Source organism: Pinus tabuliformis, chromosome 5_1 (genome assembly GCF_031772625.1).
Source record: "Pinus tabuliformis cultivar Carrire ecotype Pingquan chromosome 5_1, CPIR1, whole genome shotgun sequence".
NCBI lineage: Eukaryota > Viridiplantae > Streptophyta > Pinopsida > Pinales > Pinaceae > Pinus > Pinus tabuliformis.
In genome coordinates, this window is record NC_142305.1 from 65,731,747 (window position 1) to 65,753,785 (window position 22,039).

A 22,039-nucleotide genomic window follows, 5' to 3' on the forward strand; every position below is an offset into this window, starting at 1 on the left:
TACGAGTGTGGGATGCCGAATGACATCGTGGTTGTAAATGGTGGTGGCTGGTCGAAACGAATGCTTGATTTTTCTTCTAAGGTGATCACAAAATCGACGCACAGATAAACAATATTGCCAAATAGCAGTATTAATGCAGATTGTGGATTGGGTGTACAGATATGATGCAGTCGTATAGACAATGACGAGGTCAGATTTTTTTGTTTTTGTTTTTATGGTCTCTATCCCACGTTAGGTCACAAAAACTGTAATGGCTCCCCTAAGGCCCCGGTTACATGGCAACAAGAAATGACAAAGTTTTGTTTCGATGAACCATAGTCACGTCCTTCGTGGCTACTGTGCAGTCGCTTGGCAAGGCGAATGACAAGGTGGAAAATTAATCGAATGGTGACTACTTGAATGGTGGTTGCAGTCCGGATGGGGAGGGGAATGGATGCGATTAGGGATGGAATTTGATGGGCAAATAATGTGTGGGTGATTTGTCGGTTAAAATTTTCAGAAACCATCAACATTTTATATTAAAAAAATAGAAACTGATATTAGAGTTGTTCAAACTTTTGTGGGCAGTCTGTCCTGTGGCAGTGTGTCCTGTGGAGTGGGAAACTGAGTGACAGTTGGGTTGTGGTTGGTATGGTTGTTGAAGAACCAATTAAATTTATTTATTTATTTTAATTTTTTAAATTTAATATTTTTAATATGATGTTTTGTTTTGTTTGTTGAATTTTTTTTTTTTTTTATATAATAAAATTTTTAACCTTTTTTTTTATTCTAATATATAATACTTTCTATTTTCCAATTTTTTTTTTTTTTAATTATTACTTTTTATTTGTGTTTTTTTTATATTTTTCTTTCATGGCCAAGAGTCAATTGATGAAAATGGAGAAACTCCAACTGGTGTAGCAAAACACTTGAATCTACATGGCAACAATGTTGACGAAAGTTTGATGGCCAAAAGCAGGACCAAACTCACTCTGTGCAGTAGGTGAGCAACCAAAGGATCTAACAACTTTAATACCAATGTAAAAAACATAGTTCAGTTAGGCTTTTATACCAATGTGATCAACAAAGCTTTTATAAGCAACAATAATGCTGAGAATAATTCTAAGACAAGAATATCCATTGCATGACAAGTAATTGTATGAATATTATAGAAAAGAACTTATATGAGAAGATTACAAATGAGGGTGAGGGCATACTTATATACCCTAAGCAGGTGTCCCTTTATGAATCATCATGTCTTTAAGGACTAACCTCTTCATTAGCTAATTACCAATTAATCATTATTTATAATGTGTTATTATTATTTATATTTACATTATTTATATCTATATTTTACTTATAACAAATAGCCAAACCTTTTACAATAAAAGCATTGAACTTGAGAATTTCCATATATTTTACCTCCATCATTGTTGTCATACCTATTCTTTATACTTGTAGGAGAACTTCTTCCTGGACCTCTACTTCCTCTATATGCTTGTCCTCTTGCTCTTCCACTAATGCTCATAATTTACTCATGGGAAAAATTCTCCCCTTCTTGACCTTTAGTTTTAGAAATATTGGGGTTTTCGTGAAAAGTTTGCTCAAAAGTTTTTTTAGTAGATCTATTTAACCTTTTCTCATCAAATTGAAGAGATCCTATGAGCTTATTCACATACAATTGAGTTAAATAATTAAATTATTCAATAGCAAGAACAACACCATCAAATTTTGTAGGAAGCATTCTTTAAAAAATTTCAACAACTTTTTGATCTTTTAATTATTCATCATGAGATCTAATTTGATTCATTATCTCCATAAATCTAGTAAAAAAATCTTGCATAGAATTAGAATTTCTCATGCAAATAGTTTCAAATTCTCTTTTGACAGATTGCATTTTAACAACTTTTACCTTATTTGTTCCCTGATATACTTTCTATACCACATTCTATGCTTCTTTTGATTTTATTGTTGCAATTAGTCTTGGAAAATGGAATCATTCACTGCTAGTTAGATGAAAAAAATAACTTTTACATCTGTTGTTCAATTTCCCCTCAAATGTTCTCTTTGGATTTGGGTCCAATTTGCAAGAGTTGGAGCATCAACTAGTTCTGCATAATCATTTTCCACCCAATCCCACAAATCCCTTGAAAAAAACATTGCCTTCATTTTAATGCTCCAAAATTCATAATTTTCAACTTTAAAAATTGGTATTTGATGCTGGGAAATACTAACACTATTGTTATTGCCCATTTGTTTTAAGTCTCTAACATTCCTATAAAATAAAAAATAATTAAATATTACCCATTAATGAAATATAATTATGATACTAAAATATATAAACAAAAAATAATTAAATATTACCCATTAATGAAATATAACTCTGATACTAAAATATAGAAAAATTAAAAGGAAACAAACAAAACCAAGAAAAACACAACACAAACATTGAATTGAAATCTCAATATAAAAAATCTCAATGCTTGAAATTTTTGTTCCGTTGAATTGAGATCTCAAGATCAAATATCTCAATGCTTGAGATGTTTTGTTCTTTTTTTTTTTTTTAAGTTAACTGTTGCGAGTTATCTTGAACAGACCATGATCAAATCTAACTGGCTGCCACTATAAACCTAGGCTACCTGCAACAGCCTGTAACCCACACAATAGCAGGAAACTTATGCCTATAAACCTAGGCTACCTGCAACAGCCTGTAACCCCTACAATAGCAGGAAACTTATGCCTCAACAAGAGCGGAGAAGTCCGCTATGGGGTCACCTACTCTTTTAGCCAAGACACAACAGGTCATATATATACTCAATGAAATTTGAAACCTCATATTTTATTCTTTTTCTTACTACTCATCTGCATAGAACAATGAAGTACATCAAAATACATAGCCCTCAAGATTAGAAATTGCCTTCACATTCTACAACTGAGAAATGGTCATCTGACTGATTAGTTGACTCTAATTCTGACTTCGTACTGATCTACTAAACCATGATGTCCTAACCCATAATCTATGGGGACATAACTGAAAATGTGTTGATGCTGATTCAATTAAACATCAAATAAATATTATTTTCACAAACATGATTATTAGATTTAACAGGGATTTACAGCCTGTTATTATATATTTAACGAGAATGAGAGTTCAGAGTATAGCAACAGGGATGACGAAAAACAGGAGTGAAATCTCAACTATGTGGAGATGCATTAGCAATATCAGATAACAAATTGCTCCAGTAATCCTCGTCATGTAATTCGGCCCATGGCGAAGGGTGCTGCCCTTGAAATGTTGCACTAAAATCTGACTGAATGCTGTTGGTGTTGTTAATCTTGTCATCATTATCAGAGAAATCCAGCAGAAGCTTCGGAAAATCTAATTCGTCGGGGCCTTTATCTTCTGTCTGGCATGTTGTCATATCAGCAAAACATGAAAGTACTTCAGGGGTTTTCAGATTGCAGTCCCCAATCAATTCAAATGATGCAGAATTGCACTGTTGAGACCCATTTTCCTTATTTTTATCATTGGGGTTGAAGGACTGATCACAACTATTCTGAGTGGAAGAACAGCACAGAGAAGAAACCGAACTCAGAAAATTTTCAGATATTAAAACAGGATTATCCCCACCTATTGGCAGATGATTCTCCTTCCTGAAGACCTTACCAGCTTCTGAATTCCAAATCTTTAAGAAATAATCAGTGGGTTGATTATCGCTAGGTATTGTGGTAATATCCACCGTCTTATTGATGTGATAACCAGCAGCAGAATTAGAGGAAATGAGCAGTGATTCTCTGGAGAGACGAGCTTCTGCTTCAAGCCTTGCATTTTCCCACTGTGCTTTGTGCCTTGTGAGGGCTAAGGCTTCGAACCCCTCTGTAGTTGGATTGGCTTCTTCTATGGGTTTATGGGTGGCGTGATCGAGTCCCATCTTCAACAAACGCTTCTTCAGATGGGTACCCCAAAAATTCTTGACCTCATTGTCTGTTCTCCCCGGAAGCTGTGAGGCTATGGCAGACCATCTGCAAGAATCGGAACAATAAATAAATTATATTGAAGGAGTTCCCTACATAAATACATCGAGATAACATGAAATGATTGTTTATATTATTTTGTTGGTTGGTTACTTGTTCCCTAGAATTCCATGCAGCTGAATAATAGTTTGCTCTTCTTCTCGTGTAAAGGAGCCTCTCTTGACATCAGGTCTCAGATAATTCGTCCATCGCAGTCGGCAGCTCTTACCACACCGAAGAAGTCCTGCACTCATTTAATTTGTAAGTTATATATATAATCAATTCAATTACAGATTTAACTCATATATATATATATATGGCGCAATATACTAGGTCTAAAGTGAAAGCACATAACATATACACAGGTCGAAGCACTGAAACAAAGGAGTATATACATAAAAAAATATATTGAATAAGCGTATATAATAATATGGGTACGGGCAGAATTTATATATATAGATTTTGCACACCAGCAAGCTCGGGAACAGTACTCCATTTTCCATGCCCATTCTTCTGAATGTAATTGATGAGAATTTTGTCGTCCTCAGGAGTCCAGGGCCCCTTCTTTAATCCCGTTTTTTCACAGCAGGGAGCTCTGCCCATTTTAGACCTATCAGTGGAGCACGCAGATATTCGAAAGTATAACGCGCTTGTATTCTGATGCTCCCCAGAATGATAGAAACAATAATGGCCAAATGCAAGAACCAGTGGTATGTATTTATCTCAAACGTCCTTGAGATGCAGGAATGGAAGTGGGGCCCAACATACTAAACCGTGTGTGGGTGTTTGTTACAGTGGAGCTTCAGTACACAATCAAGAAGGAAAACCAGAGCATAACTTTCCACAAGAAAAGGAAAACCAGAGCATAACTTTCCACAAGAAGTTTACAGTTGTCTGTACCTGTACTCTCTTATATATTTGGGATGGAAATGTGAAAAGTAGATATATTAGTACAATCTATAAACTTTGTTAGTATAATTATTTTATAGGTTTTAGAATTTTTGGTTAAAATTAAGGAAAACAATTTTTGGTCACAAGAAGATACAGGAGTACAATAGTTAGGAGATTTTAGGGTGTCTTCTAATTATTATATTTTTTTTTTGAATTTTGGTTAAAATGAATTAGGCAAAATTCATGGGATCTTGGAAGGTTGTTATTCAAGTATTTTTAATGTAAAATCACAGATTCAAGAATCATCCATTAAAACATTTCTTAATGTGAAATCACTAGTTGAATTGAATTTATACTTTTAAAGTACCTCAAATGCTTGCTAACCTAAAGTCATAATTATGCCTCAAAAATTGTTTGGTATTACTATAATTAGTATTGTTACCTCTTGTAAGAGTAACTCCATATTTGATAAGTATTATGTATGCTTGAATGCATGGGGGTCATAGTTACACTGCCCTTGAATGCGTGGGGTTTGTTAAGTCTTTACGTACTGCTCTAATGAGGATCGTTGCGTCTAGTCACTCTCATACCAGATATACTAATTATTGCAGCGTGAGGGCTTATTAAACAATATAATAATTATGGCAGGTGAGTGTTTATTAAACATTATATCAGATTTTGAGTGTCGGTCGAAATATGTGATTTTCACTGAAAGATTTTGCTTAATTCATCATGGATCACATAACCTTGAATACAGAGGTTAATATATTTTGAGTTGGTTTATGTTTATGAAAATATAAAAATAAATGATATTCTTTTTAACACATGTAAATATTTTTTATTAAAAATTTAGTTAATATAAAATATATATTTTAATTTTGGATTTATTAAATATGGAAAAAGATCGAATCTCTTTTTACTCAAAAAAAAAAAAGAATTTGTATATAAAAATTAATCAATTTTATTTAAAATTTGATTAAAAATTAAAACTTATTAATTCAATATAATGTTATCTAAATTTAATAAAATATAAAAATTTGAATTTAACTATGTTTTCATTATGCTTAACACTTCACATTACTATACATATATTTATTTTTATTTTTAATATTAATAATGTTATTAATATTATTACTAGTAATATTTTTAAAAATATATATTAGTAATATTAAAATTAATACTATTAATAATATCATTAATAAAATTTATAATATTAATGATACATTAATAAAATAGATACATTAATAATAATTTTAATAGTATTAATTATCTTAATAATATTTATATAATAGTTAAATATAGTAATTACGCTAATAGGTGTCTCTCTTATTGGAATTGGGCACTTTAATCATTTTGTTAATTAATATTTTTGATCTGATGGTGTAAATTGAAATATGTCAGTATATTCTCGTCGTAGCCACTCCATCAATGATTGAAATTGAAAGTGATAACCTTTTTGCATATCTAAATCAAGTGTTTAAACCCTACTTAAATTAATATTTTACCAAATGATCATTAAAAATTTGTTGTGACTATTATTTATCTCCACGTATGAGGATTAGGGTTTATAATTTTAAAAAATTAGTGTGGAATGTGCATGTGAAAAGATACGGTTTAAATTCTGAAACATATGCATGATTAAACGTGGAAGAATAAACCGCAACAATGTGGAGGTATAATGAAAAGGTTTCTGGCTCTACGTTCTCGTAACGAATCTTGTTCAATTTCTCATGTAACGACTCCTCTTCAATTCCTCCTTCACTCCATGCTCTTTTTCACCGTAATGAATCTGGTTCAATTTCTAATGTAACGACTCCTCTTCAATTTCTCCTTTAGGTCATGCTCTTTTTCACCATACAAGAAGATGGTTTCTATTACTCATATTTCTTCAAATCAATTTCTCTTTATGTGTCATGCTTATTTCATTGATTGATAGATATTTGTTTATCATGTAATGGATCCCCAAAACACTCTTTACATTTAGTGAGTAGATTTTATTAGTGATGAGATCTGACTAGCTCCCCTTCTCATGGAAGCATATCCACAGAGTCTATTAGTTCATTCTCTTTCCAAATAAGTGGATTTTTGAGATGCTTGCAGAATTATCACTGAAAGGCGTGCAAGTAATAGCCTTGATGGAAGCGATATTATTAGTTCTAAACTGGTAATGTCAAACTTGAACTATAAGCCTTGCTTTAGCCTATTGATTCATTCTCTTTCAAAATAGGCGGCTTTTTCAGATCCTTCCAGAATTATCACTGAAAGGCGTGCAAGTAATAACATTGATGGCACCGATATTATTAGTTATAAACTCGTAATGTCAAACTAGAATGGTAAGCCTTGCTTTAGCGTTTGCAGAAGTAAATGTTGTGGTCATTGTTAATTTGACTTTTTTTTTTTTAGGTTTATTTGAGAATGTTTTTTACAAATGAATTGAATATAAACTTTTCAGGAATTCATATTTTTTTCAATAGATTACACACTATTTACCAAATTTAGGTTAACCTTAGGGCTAGATTTCTCAAAATGTAACTAGAGTGCCACAAAAATTCTATAGTTAATTACTAATAAATTGCAAAGTGTTGAATGGTTGGTTGAGTCAGGTTAAAGTTTAGAAGATTTATGCAAGATCATCTCTTCAATTTGGATCTAAGCATGCAACTCTTCAATTTGCATCAAATCACTGGATAAATTAGGGAACATCAATGATGAAGATATGCATAACAACAACCATAGAACAAAGGCTTCCTCTTCATTTACATGTTAATTTGATAATAAAATATTCTTGATTTATTTTGGTGGAGTTTTGGGTTTTTTAATAGAGGAGCATTCAACTCTGAAACTTTGGCTATATCAAAACCTTGATGAATGCTCCATGTTAGGGTATTCCTACACATAGGAAATAGTTAAGTATAACTTGGTCTAGTGTAGAGTTAGGTAAAATGTGTTTCTTTACTATGTACTTTTGTAACTTACAATCCGACGGTCACAATATGTTTTAGACATGAAGTGATCCGATGGTCACAATATGTTCTATATATGAAGTGATCTGACGGTCCATTCTCTCCTCAGTATTACCAACACTTGATCTGTGGCTTAACACCTGATTGGTCCATGATCTCTATTTAGAGAGCATGGAGGGTCATTTGTAGGGTAACCATTCATGAGAGAAGTTTATGTAAATTTTCATTCTTTTATTAATAAATTGCCTGAAGTGGTCACGTTGGCTGAGGCCGTGGACTGTTTCCCTCTTTGAGGGTTTTAGCCACGCCAAAAATACTGGTGTATTGATCTATGATCTATTTGTGAGCGGTGTCCTTTGGTGTTCTATATGAGGAACTTACTCTGTAAATTCCTACATGGTATTAGAGCTATTTGAGGGCCGCATCCATTGGTGATCCAAATCTGAAGCTGGTACAACTGCATCCGACTGTTGTTTCCTAGATCTATTATTTTTTACTACTTTCAGGTCGAGAGGGCTGCTCTATTGTGTTAGGAGCATCTATTCTAGTGAGGAACCCCTTTCATTTCATGCGAAAAGGTTTACGATAGCCCTAGCTGTGCCATTTTAAAGATCTGGAGGTATACAGTCTTTATTTGCAGTTCTAGCTATTCATCTCTCTGTTTATTTCGGTTTATATAGCTCTCTATTTTTTGTTACTAGATCTATATTTTTCATTTCTGCGTATTCTCTTTGCACCGCGACTCTGTGCGATTTGGGCAAATCAGAAACAGAAAGGAAGGATTTTTCTCATGCGTATGCTCTTTTTTGTCATGCCTCAGTGTGATCTCGGAAAATAAAAAATATTGAGGAAAATATTTAGTTTCCAGCTAAAGCTAACTGCAAACCATAAGGTTTTTTTTTTTGTATGTCCGTGTTGGTTTTGTGGTTTTTGTTTTGTAGGAAAAAAATAGTTTTTTCAAGTAAGCACGCACCCCAAAGCTTCAGTGACTAAAAAAAAAACCCCTTCCTCTTTTCCAAAAATTACTAATCTTTTAAACTAGCTCACTTGGTGCAAAGTTACTTTATGAGAATAGAGGTCTTGGGTTCAAGTCTTTCCTTTTGTTGAATTACTTTTCAAAAAGCACATGTAGTGTATGTTTAAAGTTACTTTATGTAAAAGTATTCTCACCTATTATAAAAAGTGAGTCACTTATAATTCTAAAGTCTCTTTATTTTTTTTTTTTTAAAGTGAACTAATTAGATTAAATTTGGAAAGGGGGGATTTCTTTTAAATATAACATAATCACTCATTTTTGCACATTCACGCATTTCGTCAGCATCTTCAACAACTTTTCTTCAAAAGGCCATAACTTCTTTATCCGAAAGCCATTTTTAGAGCCATTTTTTTTAATCAGCCTAGTTTTTCGAGATATTTCTATTGGAACACTTAGTTTCAACATCTACAACTTCAGTTTCTGTTAAAATGGAAAGTCCATGACAAGTTATTCTCGACAGCACCAACTACTTCTAATGGTAGTCCTACATTGTGGATTTACTTAGAAGTAAAGGTATTTATAGAATAGCCTGAGGCCAAGAAAACAAACCTCAAGATGAAGATAAGGTGGACAAATGGGAAAATAGGCAAGATCAAGCACATGGGTTGATAGGGATGTATATTTCTCGAAACCTTAGATTCCATATCACAGAACTTGATACTCCTAATGAAGCAATAAAACATCTCACTAAAGTTTTTGGAATTAAAAATGAAATTAGAGCCCATCAACTCAAAAATGAGTTTCTTCCATTGGACCCCACTAATTTTTCTTCCATTGAAGATTTTTTGTCCAAGTTCAAGACCCTTAGACTTCTCTTAGAAGGTGTTAAGGTTAAGAAAGAAGATGGTAGCCTTATCTATTCCATTCTTACTAAGTTCGGACCCGCCTACTCTATGTTTGTTTCCACCTTCCATTATACTAGAGAAGCCTTTATTTCTCAAGGACAAGACTACAAGTCCCCCTCTTTTGATGCCTTTTGTGATTCTTTAATAAGGGAACAAGAAAAAATCTTATATCTTGGTCTTCTTAATCTTGGAAACTCTTCTAAGAAAGCCTTAGCCACCCAACAACAACCAAATTCAAAGAATCCTAAGAAGCAGTATTCTAAAAAGAATGGTCATAAACCAAACAAGAGTCCTAAGCAATTTCAGTCTCAAGATGAAAAATCATTTCAACAAAATGATAAGGCAAACAAAAACAAAGGGAAGAAGATTGATAGACATTTCTACTTCTGTAATCAAGATGGCCACTTAGAATCAAAATGCTTTAAGAAGATGGAAGCCTTGGAAGGAGAAATGAAGAAGCATAACATCCATTTGGAGCACTCTTCAACTTCAAATTCATCTTCAGGAATAACACTTTCTGCATGTGGTTTTCAAGCATCTCGGTCTTGTTATGCACTAAATGTATCTTCTTCTTCTCATTCTCATGAGTGGCTCATTGATTCTAGAGTTTCTTATCACATGGCCAAAAACAAAGCCATGTATTCTTCTTTAAATGATTGTAACACAAAAAATATATATGTTGGTTATGATAGATCTCTTAGTGTTGTAGGGACTAGAACTGTTCATATAAACAATGGTCAATTTAACGATGTATTATGTGTTCCAACCTTATCCTGCAACCTTCTATCTGTATATCAGATAACTCATTCAGGTGAAGGTAAAATCATTGAATTTTCACCTCACGATGTTGTAATCGTGTAATTAAGGACTTAAGAGATCCTAGACATATTTTAGCTACTAGCGTTGTTGATGATTCTACAAGGTTATATCAGTTTAATAACTTTGGGTCATCAAATCTTCCCTCGATATTTGTTGCTCATAATGATGAAGTGAGCAAACTTTGGCATGAACGATTTGGTCACTTAAACTATTGCTCTCTTCAGAATCTATGTAAAGACAATATGGTGCCAAGTCTTCCAATGGTATCTTGTAGAGATGGTGTTTGTTCCGAATGTCTACTTGGAAAACATCATCTTGATAGTTTTGAAAAACGTGCCTCTTGCCATGCCTTAGTCCCTTTACAGCTTCTGCATAGTGATTTATGTGGTCCACTTCCAGTTGTTTCATTCTCTCGCTACAAGTATTTCTTAACTTTCATTGATTATTTATCTAGACGCACCTGGGTATACTTCTTAAAACTCAAAAATGAAGTATTTAACATGTTCTTGGCCTTTAAGGCCTTTGTTGAAAAACAATCTAGACATCAAATTCTTAAGCTAAGATATGATAATGTAGGAGAATATGTCAACAACAAATTCATCAACTTTTGCACTGAGAACGGAATTCAAATGAAACATACTATTCCATATATTCCACAACAAAATGGTATAGCTAAAAGGAATAATCACACCTTAAAGGAAATGGCTAATTGTATGCTTCAATCTAAAGGACATAGTCTTAATTTTTGGGCAGAAGCAATTAACTATCCAAATTACATAGTAAATCGCACTCCTACTAAGGTTTTAAGAATATCACTCTAGAAGAAGCATGGAGCTCAATTAAACCAGATGTAAGACACTTTCGTGTTTTTGGAAGTGAAGCATGGGCCCATATTCCAGATGAGAAACATAAAGCTTTAGAACCTAATAGTGAAAAATGTATTTTTGTTGGATATTCTGAAGATGTCAAAGGATATAGACTTATTCCACTTAAGTCCAAAAATGTTATCATTAGAAGAGAGGTAAAGTTTGCTGAAAATATATCGGCCTACGAGCCTAGTTTGGCATATGTGCCATCTCTCTCTATCTCTTCTACTTCTAAAAATATTTCTTCTTCACATGATAACAGCGAGGATGAGAATCCTCCCCCACCTTCTCAAGATCCTCCTTTAGCTCCTCATCTTCCAAAATGGGTCCGTGCTACTTGGGATGCAGTAGGTGCTCTTGCCGATGATGCTACAGATTAGCGACATACATATTCTTAGTTCGATAGAGCCTCTTCTTTACTGGCTCAAGCTTCAACGAATTATGATCCTGACACCTTTGCAGAAGCTTCAGGCCATCCATATTGGGATGCAGCTATGAATGAATAATGTCGTTCATTATTGGCAAATGATACCTAGGATCTTGTTCCTCTTCCAAAGGGAAGAAAACTTGTTAGATGCAAATGGGTTTTGAGAACCATGTATGGACCAGATGGAAAAGTTGATAAACATAAAACTCGTCTTGTTGCTAAGGGTTTTTCACAAGTTTAAGGCATTGACTATACTGAAACCTTCTCCCCTATTGCCAAAATGAACTCTATCCACCTTATTCTTTCCTTTATTGCCTCTTTCAAATGGGATGTCCATCAGATGGATGTTAAATCTACCTTCCTGCATGGGGACTTTCATGAAGAAATATATATGGAACAACCTACTGGCTTTATAGAAAAATACTCCAGCCTTGTATGTCGACTTAAGGAATCCCTTTATGGTCTAAAGCAAGCCCCTCAGGCTTGGTATGCCAAAATGGATAGCTTTCTTTTGGAAACTGGCTTTTCTATGTGTCATTATGACAGTACTGTCTACACCAAGAAAGTGGGAAAGTATCTTATCATTCTTGTTCTTTATGTTGATGATATTATCCTTACTCGTAGTTATCCAAACCTTATAAACCATGTAAAGTCTAGCCTTAAAAAGAACTTTGAAATGATAGACTGAGGACACTTGCATTATTTTCTTGGTCTTCAATTCTTGCAATCCAAGGTAGGTATTTCCCTTTCCCAGTCCAAGTATGCATGTGATATTCTACGCCATTTTCACCTGGAAGACGGTAAGCCAGCCCCTTCTCCCTTTCATTCTGGAGACAAACTTTCAGTCACTTGTACTTCCCCTGAAGTTGATGCTACCTTATACTTTCAACTTGTAGGAAAACGTTTGTATATGACCCATACTCATTCTAACCTTTCCTTTGTTGTTGGCCTTATTGCTCAGTTTATGCAAAATCCACATGAAAGTCATTAGAAAGCAGCTAAAAGAATACTTCGAGGTATGAGTCAGTTTGGGATTCATTACAGTGCATAAGCATCTCCTCTATTGGTTTGTTTCACTAACTTCGATTGGGCTAGTGACCCTAATGATCGTATGTCTACTGTATGTTATGTGTTCACTCTTGGTTCAAGACCTATTACATGGTATTGCAAAAAGCAAACTTCCATTTCTCTTTCTTCAACAGAAGCAGAGTATCGTGGTGTCGTAGAAGCTAGTACTGACCACACTTTGGTGTGATAATCAAAGTGCCATTCAACTATGCAAAGATCCAGTCTAACATCAGCACAGTAAACACATTGAACTACACATGAAATTCATCAGAAAGCTCATTCATGACCATGTGCTTGAAGTGAAATATTGTTCAACAGATGATCAAGTTGTAGACATCTTTACAAAGGCTCTCACAGAGGTGAAGTTTACTAAACTTTGATTTATGGTTGGAGTTCAAGAAGTTATCACTAAGGGGGGATAGGCTCTAATGCCTCCTTCCTTCTCCTATTGTCTCATATTTTTCCATCCATCAATCTTATCCCAAGTTGTTCTTAAGGGGGGATGTTAGGATATTCAGACACATAGGAAATAGTTAAATATAACTTGGTCTAGTGTAAAGTTGGGTAAAGTGTGTTTCTTTACTATGTATTTTTATCACTTACAATCTGACGGTCATGATATGTTCTAGACATGAAGTGATCCGATCGTTCATTTTCTCCTCGGTATTACCGACACTTGATCTATGGCTTAACACCTGATTGGTCCATGATTTCTATTTAGAGAGCATGGAGGGTCCATGAGCAATGTTTACAACTGCTTGGTCAATTCTATCTTGGTAGCCAATGTCATGCCAGTCTCCATTACGAAAAGGATCAATGCACAATGGGGCGAGACATCCGCACAAATCATCGAACTTGATCGAACATCAGTACCATCCATTGGTGAGCTACGAGACATGATCATTCAAATACCTCATGATGGTTGAGTCCACCAATGCATTAACATAGTGGTTGTGGATATACCGGAAGAATACGGTCTACTACTCAACAAAGACTGGCCCAACAAGCTAGACAGATATTTTGCTACAAACTGGTCTCACATGTAGATCTTGTACAAGGGGAAGTGAAACAAAATTTGAGTGTTGTCTGAGAGGTACATGAAGCATAATGTCACTGCCCTTAATGGCAAGAATGAACCATTGGCCTTCTCAGATCTCATGTTTTGCAACTGCCTCCTTGAAACAAGATTGGGGTGTTATCCTACACATCTAGCTCCAACCCCACCAGACATGCAGTTGGGACTCCTTCCTTGCCCAAATGATGGTAATGAAACTTGTAAAATACATTTTCTGAATAGTAGTAGTAGTAGCAACAACAGTAGTAGAAGTAGTACTAGCACATCAAGCAGTTCGTGTACAGACAAGTTATGGACCATGTACTCTGACGGATCAAAGACATAGGATGGCTCAAGAGCCAAGTGTGTCTTGATTGATTCTTACAATAGTAAGCATATGGCTTCAAGTCGCTTGGAGTTCGAGTGCATGAATAGCTTTTCTAAGTATGAAGCACCGATGTTAGTCTTGTAGAAAGCCATCAGCCTCGACGTGGTTGCAGTCAAAGTGGTAGGTGATTCAGAGATAGTGGTACAGTAGGTACGTAACACTATTCACTATTTATCACCGCATCTCAAAAGTTACCAGCAAGAGGTATGGCGACTAATCTCAAACTTCCAAGCATTTAATATCATTGATGTACCACGTACACATAATGCAGCTGCCAATGCACTAGCAAATGCAGCTTCGAAAATGTCACCGATTAGGGATAGATTTACTATTGAGATTTTGTACAAGCCATCTATCCTAGAAAATATAACTAACTTATGCGTGTTTAATTATGACCAACAAATACTACATTTCATGGCAAACGTGACGTCTTTAAATATGTGGAAATAGACAATGATGAGCACGAGCGCTCTCTGCAAGATGAAGATGGTAATAGGAAAGGCCACCTTATCACAAAGGGTGTGGCAACATTAGAAAATATTTATGACTTGCAAGAACGTTTTCAGGGGCCAAGGAATAGCAAGACCCACAGTTCCACCATGAGGCATGAATTGATTAACCTGGGAATAGAAAAAGATCCGAAGTTTGTCAATCTTGGTACATGTTGTACACAACAAGAGCAGTAGGCCTTTATCCACTTGTTCAAACAATATTGAGATGTGTTCACGTGGACATATGATGATCTGAAAACTTATGACACACGGATCATCTAACATATCATTGCGATCAATGAAAGGGTCAAGCCATATTAACAAAAGCTAAGGAATGTATGTCTGTCACTTGAACCCCTCATACAACAAGAGCTTACAAAGTGGTTGGATGCACAGATCATATATGAAATTCCTCATTCCACATGGGTTTCAAATATTGTTCCTGTACATAAGAAGTCTGGGGAAATCTACTTGTGTTTCAATTTCCAGAACATAAACCATGCCTTGGACAAAGACAACTACCCCATGCCATCTATGGACCAAATTTTGCAAACAGTATCTGGGGCACAAATGTTTTCTCTTATTTATGGTTTCTTAGGATACAATCAGTTTCTAGTAGTAGAAACTGACAGACTCAAATCTACTTTCCGACCAAGTGGGGTACGTTCTCTTATAGACGAATGTCATTTGGTCTTGTAAATGCAGGTGCAACATTTCAGCGCGCCATGGACATCGCTTTTCACGGACTCATCGGACAGAGTGTAGTGGTATACCTCAATGATCTGACTGTATTCTCAAGAAGATGAGAGGACCACATATGCCATCTGAAGAAAATGTTTGAGCGATATGGGAGATACGGGATTTCCTTGAATCCAAAAAAGAGTGTATTCCAAGTGTCAAAGGGGAACCTCCTCGAACAAATTATTGCCAAAAGTGGGATCAAAGTGGATCCAGACCGGGTTCATACTATTACACAAATCCCTTACCCAGCCAACAAGAAAGCCATGTAGTCTTTCTTGGGCAAGACAAAATTTCTCCAGAAGTTCATCTCGGATTATGCGCAAATAGTCAAGCCCATGCAATATATGATCAAGAAAGACATAGTCTATAGCTAGAGCAAGAGGGAAAAGTATGCATTTTCCAGGATCAGCAAGCCATCGCAGAAGCACCTGCACTCTACAACCCATATTTCAAGAAGAATTTTGTGCTATACACCTCTGCCTCTGATAATTCACTAGCTACAGTACTCACTCAGAAGGATGAGATGAACGATGAACGCCCAATCTCCTTCATGAGCGTAAGAATGTAGGGACCAAAACTCAACTACCCCACTGTTGACAAGCAAGATTATGAATTTTACAAGGTTGTGAAACACTTTAGGCCCTACTTGCTGAAGAACCAGTGCATAGTCTTCTTCCCCCACCCAACAGTTTGCACATTGCTTGTACAACAAGAAATGGGTGAATGACATGTGAACTGGATGACAAGCTTGCAAGAGTATGATCTTGAATTCAATCCAGTTCACACAATCAAACGACATGGGCTTTGCAGACTTGCAGCTGAAGTAGTACACACTCTCGAGAGAGAAGAAGAGTTTGTTGGCTGGGAGAAGGAAATTGAAATGTATGATATAAGTCGAGCAACACCCACTGAAGACGAAACCTCTTGGTACGTAGATGTACACCAGTACCTTGAGCATGGCACTGTACCCTCTCACTTTTCCATCAGACAGAAGCAGTACACACTATGGAGAGAGAAGAAGAGTTTGTTGGCTGGGAGAAGGAAATTGAAATGTATGATATAAGTCGAGCAACACCCACTGAAGACGAAACCTCTTGGTACGTAGATGTACACCAGTACCTTGAGCATGGCACTGTACCCTCTCACTTTTCCATCAAACAGAAGAGGGCATTCCTCCTTAAATCCTTAGCATATTAGTCGGTGCACGGAGTGCTCTACAGAAAGCCTAGTAATGGAGTTTTGCTTAGGTGCCTTGAGGCACATGAATCAGAGAAGGTACTTCAAGATCTGCATGACGGACTCGTCGGGGGTCACTTTTTGGGAAACACCACTGCACACAAAGTTATGCGAGCTGGTTTTTACTGGCCCACATTATTCAAGGATGCACATGCTTATGCCTGGTCTATCAACGATGTACTGGCAGAACACGAATATCAACAGCCCCACTGCACCCTGTTGCAGTGACTGAACCATTCCAACAATGTGGCCTGGACATCATTGGGGAAGTATTCCCACATTCGTCAAGGCAACACCACTACATCCTAACAACAACTAACTACTTCACGTGGTGGAAAAAACCATTTTCGCTCAAACAAGTGAACGACCAGGAGGTCATCAACTTCCTCCAACAAAACATCATCTCACACTTCAATGTTCCCGTATCACTTGTTTTTGATAATGCAATGTACTTCACATATTTGAAACTCTATGTATTTGCATTACATAGTGGTATTGTGCTAAAGCATTCATATAACTATTACCCACAAGGAAATTGTCTCGCAGAATCCACAAATAAAAACCTCATTCGCATAATCAAGAAGACTATTTTCTCTGAGCAACCTAACTGGCATACTGCCTTGACGAATGCATTATGGTATGACCTTGTGACACCCAATTTCTCTCAGAATACCTCACCGTACTTCTTGGTTTATGGTAAAGAAGCCATCCTTCCACCAAATATCTACTTTCCTGCACTTCAGCTTTCCCAAGAATCCCAAGGCAAGCCTTGCCAGCTAGTACAGTGTAGGATGGATGCTCTCCATAAGCTTCAGGAAGAAAGGATGAAAGCAAAAGAAAAATTCACACTCCACCAGAACCGTATCAAGAGATGGTTCGATAAGAAGTTTGCAGGGAAAGCTAACTTCGGTGTTGGTGACTTAGTTCTAAAATGGGATAAGCCCCATGAAGACAAAGGCAAACATACGAAGTTCCAGTCCCTGTGGATTGGTCCGTACACAGTCCACGAGAAGCTTGGCCCACACACGTATCATCTGCAATCACTTGACGGGAGGATTGACAACCTTCCTGTCAATGGCCAAGATCTCAAGCATTACTTTTAGTAGGTCGGGTCGTGCATGTGTCATGTACATAGTCTTCTTGCTACATGTTGTTTTCATGTTGTTTTCTTTGATTATTATCTTTGTTTTCACTTTGTTTTCTCTACTTACTATTTTTTTACGTTTGTTTTATTTGCTTGGTATTACTATTTTTGTTTATGGAAATAAGTGCTGCCAACTACTTCGTTCTACCTTTTGAATAGAGCATGTGGCTAAAATTAGAAGAGACTTGTGGCACTACAACACTTAGCCAGTCTTTTGTCCATATTCTCTGTGCTTGGTTATAACCTTCAACCGATGAAGTCTTGATGGAAAATACAAACTGTCTACAAGGGAAGTTTTGGTCTAACCATGAACCTGTGTCCACTCTGGGAATCCCCATGCCTGTACTTAGCCTTCTACTTTGTGTGTTCAAGCTCATCCAAATAGTAGAAGCAGAGAAGGGGAAAATCTAAATGAGTAAACGTATGTCAGAGGTCTTACATTCTTCTCTAAAGGAATAACCTCTTCTACTCTCAATAAGTTGGGATCCCTCTTCTGCCCCAAAAATAAATAAGTGCCTATGCACGGTCCTCTCGAAAAAATACAAAGGTGAAAGAAGAGAAAGGCTTCCTGCGCAGAGAGTTGAAGCATGAAACTTCACCAAGGAACTGACTAGTTTCGGTGGCAGTGGAGCAATCTGTGTGTTCCTGCGTGACTTTGGATTCAAAACACTGTGATCAAGCTGAATTTTTAATTGTGTTTGACTGAGTTGGAAAACTGTTAACCATGTATGTCCATGGGGTAAGTGGGGAAGCCGAAGTAACCCGCACAACTATTCAATACTCCCCAAAAGTCCAAGGCCCTGTGCTATCAATGAACCAAAACAGAGAAGTTGGAGTTCTACTAGTGTGTCACCAAGTATTTTAGCGGCTACAACCACCCTTCAAAATTTTGGCCTGCACCCAAATTTGGAGCCTCCCTTGAGAGTTTCACTTGATGGTTACATACACTTAGGTTCACTCCATGATCTCGTGTGAGCCTTCACACCCACCTTGCCTTTTCATTCCACCCAAGCTTTTGCATGTTGATGTCAATGTCTTGCTTGCGACCATGTTCTAGTCATTCTCAAGGTCTTTACTTTGTGTATACATGTTATGTTCGCCATGAAAACATATGTTGCACTCACACACGGAGTCACATTCACTGTCACACAAGTGTCATCACAGTCGATCAATGATCCATCACGGGTGTCGCGCTTGCCAATTTTACAGTCAGTTAGTCATGTTAAACATGTGTGTATGGTTGGTTCGAGTTGTCTCGTCATCAAATCATGAGGGTGTGTGTTTGTAAGATCACATTTGCATGTCTCACTTGTTCACACACTTAGTCATTTTGCTGAAGTTTGCATGACCAGACTCCCCTTTGGTAGCCGGACCATCACCCCACCATCAACTCGATCGCCTGTGACCTAGAACAATGCAAAAGCACCAAGCATGTCTTTTCAAGTTGCACTAATCGCAAGCAATTCAATCAACCTTCACACTGGCCACCCAAAGAGTTGGACTCGACAGCCACCCTAGGACTGACTCCCTCAAAATTTGCACAGAGGATGCTGACCTTGCCCACTCTGCTGATTGATGAAATCGTGCAGACAGGTCAGACAGTCAGACAATGCCCATCCCTGTCTCCCTCACAAAATTGCGTAGTTTTCTTAGTTAGTCCTCCAGACAGTCGACTGATTGCTTATCTAGAAAATTGCGTAGTTTTCATGAGGAGGCCTTTTGCTACCCAAAAGTTCACTCAACTCATAAATTATAGAGAGATGATCAACAGTTCGGCTTCCCAACATCTGTGCATTTCCTCTTACTAGCAGCTCCGAGCAGTATAATGACAGTTCCCTATAGGAATTGCGCAATTTCTGCTACCAATCTCCTGACAGCTGACTGCCTACTGCCCTTGGTAATTGTGAAGTTTCTACTGCCAGTGACCCAACAGCTAGCTGCCAATTCCCTCCAGGAATTGTGCAGTTTTGGCTGCCAGGCTCCCTACTAGTTCCTCCAAAATACTATGAAAATCCTGTCTGCCAGTCCTCCTTACAGCCTGGCCTGTTCCTCTAAGAAATAGTGCAAATTTTTCTATTAAGCCCTGTTGCCCCCTCATTCTGGAAAATGTGATGATTTTGTCTGCCTTGCCCTCTCACAGCCCAGACTATCCCTCTCAAAATTTGCATAGTTTTTCCTTCCAGCCGAGCTAAACATCGTGGATAGTCACTCTCGTATCTATTTGCCCATCTTCATCACCTAGTGACTCTTGAACAATTTTCATCAGCAGTGCCTGGAGCCATCATCCCGCCTCACAACATTGCTACCTCTCCTGGTCACTTGCATCCAAAATGATCATGTGTCATGGTAGACTAGGACGTTTTTTGGATTTGATGTCATCTTGTCACGAGTGATTGCAGGGACAGGTACACCAACAAACATTGCTCGATGATCAGTGGGATGAATGAAGGGAGCACATGCAAAAGGATAGGTTCACCAATAGACGAACGGATGATGCATGCGAAGAGATGTGATCACGAATGAATGATCATGCAAATATGTGTTCACGGATGGAAGGACGAGAAAACATGCAATATGTGCTCATGAATAGATGAACAAATGAACATGCACCTTTCGTGAACAGATGAGCCTGTCAAGCCTTCCGACATACAAGCAAGAAGCAACGTGCCAAGGAAACATCAAGCAAACCAATGACCATCGAAGACTCCACACACTTTTCCATGCAGAGTTTAAGTTGTAACACACCATGAAGGCGTCCATCACCCAGCAACACTGCAGCTCGACATGCACTCCAACAACATCACGAATGTACCAAGATTGTCATGTAGAGTTGTGTCATGAGTCATGTTGTCCACATCTCTACTACGGGCCATGTTGTCAATCAATGTAATGTAACATGGGAGTCCAAGAGACCCACTTGTTGTACAAAGAGTCATGTAAAGTCGAAAAGTCATGGAAGTCAAATAGTCATGAGGGTAGTTGAACATCCACAAGGGTCAGTTTCACCCTTGGCTATAAATACCCCCTCATTTGTACATGCAAGGGACTTTTCAACTCAGCTCCTCCCACCTAGCCAAGAGAATCTGTAATATTTTATTTGAGGAGTAAGTAGTGGCTCCAATGCCTTGCACATGGGGTTAGTGATGTATGGTGTAACAATGTGTCTTGGAAATTTCACTTAATTTAAAAGCCTACTAATAGGCCAACACGTTTTCACACATGTATTATAACTATTGTAAGTCTAATCTTGAACACTTGTAATGCATGTTTCTTTAACCTGTGTTGAACACTTGAACTTATTTCATTTGTTGTAATACATAATCTGTTAATGAAAATGTGTTGTATATGTTGTTGACGTTGTCTCGCTCTGGTGGCTACATCCCCGGACATCATACAATCCTTTCACATAAAACTTATTGTAACAATTGTTGCACTCAGGCAGACTCGTCCGCTGAGTGTTGTACGTGTTATCTTCCCTTGTGTGTTGTGACTACCGCATCCGTGCGGATTGCTCCTCCAGAAGTTGTGCATGTCTTGTTGTGTTGTGTGTTCCTAGTAGAGTTGGAGCTTCCTCCCAACTGACTTGGGACTCACTCTCACCCTATCCCTTTACAATGAAAGAACCATTGATACAAGTAACACTAGCAATCACTAGGCATGTGAACATCACTTCTGAAAGACAAAGCTAACAATTCTCCTGTGCTGAAAAGCAAGAGTTGAGGCAAATCCTTAAGACAATGGAAACGAGGCCATCATACCGGATGGGACTCCCACACCAAATAGTATGATCTCTAGTTGGGACTTCATACCAGGGTGATCCCCTTAATTTTGGTGAGTCCAACACCACCAAAAATAACACAACCCAACAAGCTAAAGCTTCATGCTTATATTCTGAGATTGCACAATGCACAATACCTAACTTTCCCAACTGTAATTTGCATAAATCTGAGGCTAAAGCCTCACCCTTAGCCACTGAGACTGCACAATTCACAATCTCTCCCTTAGTCTACCCAGAATGAGACTACGCATTATAGAGTCTCAAGCCTCAAGATGCTCCACTGGTGGTTGATATTGCAC

At 37.2% G+C, this 22,039-nt stretch overlaps 1 pseudogene; it reads right to left on the reverse strand.

Annotated features, from left to right (window-relative positions):
- Positions 1–3,173: 3,173 nt before the first annotated feature.
- LOC149163473 (transcription factor MYB17 pseudogene) lies at positions 3,174–4,596 on the reverse strand (annotated as a pseudogene).
- Between the last annotated feature and the right edge of the window lie 17,443 nt (positions 4,597–22,039).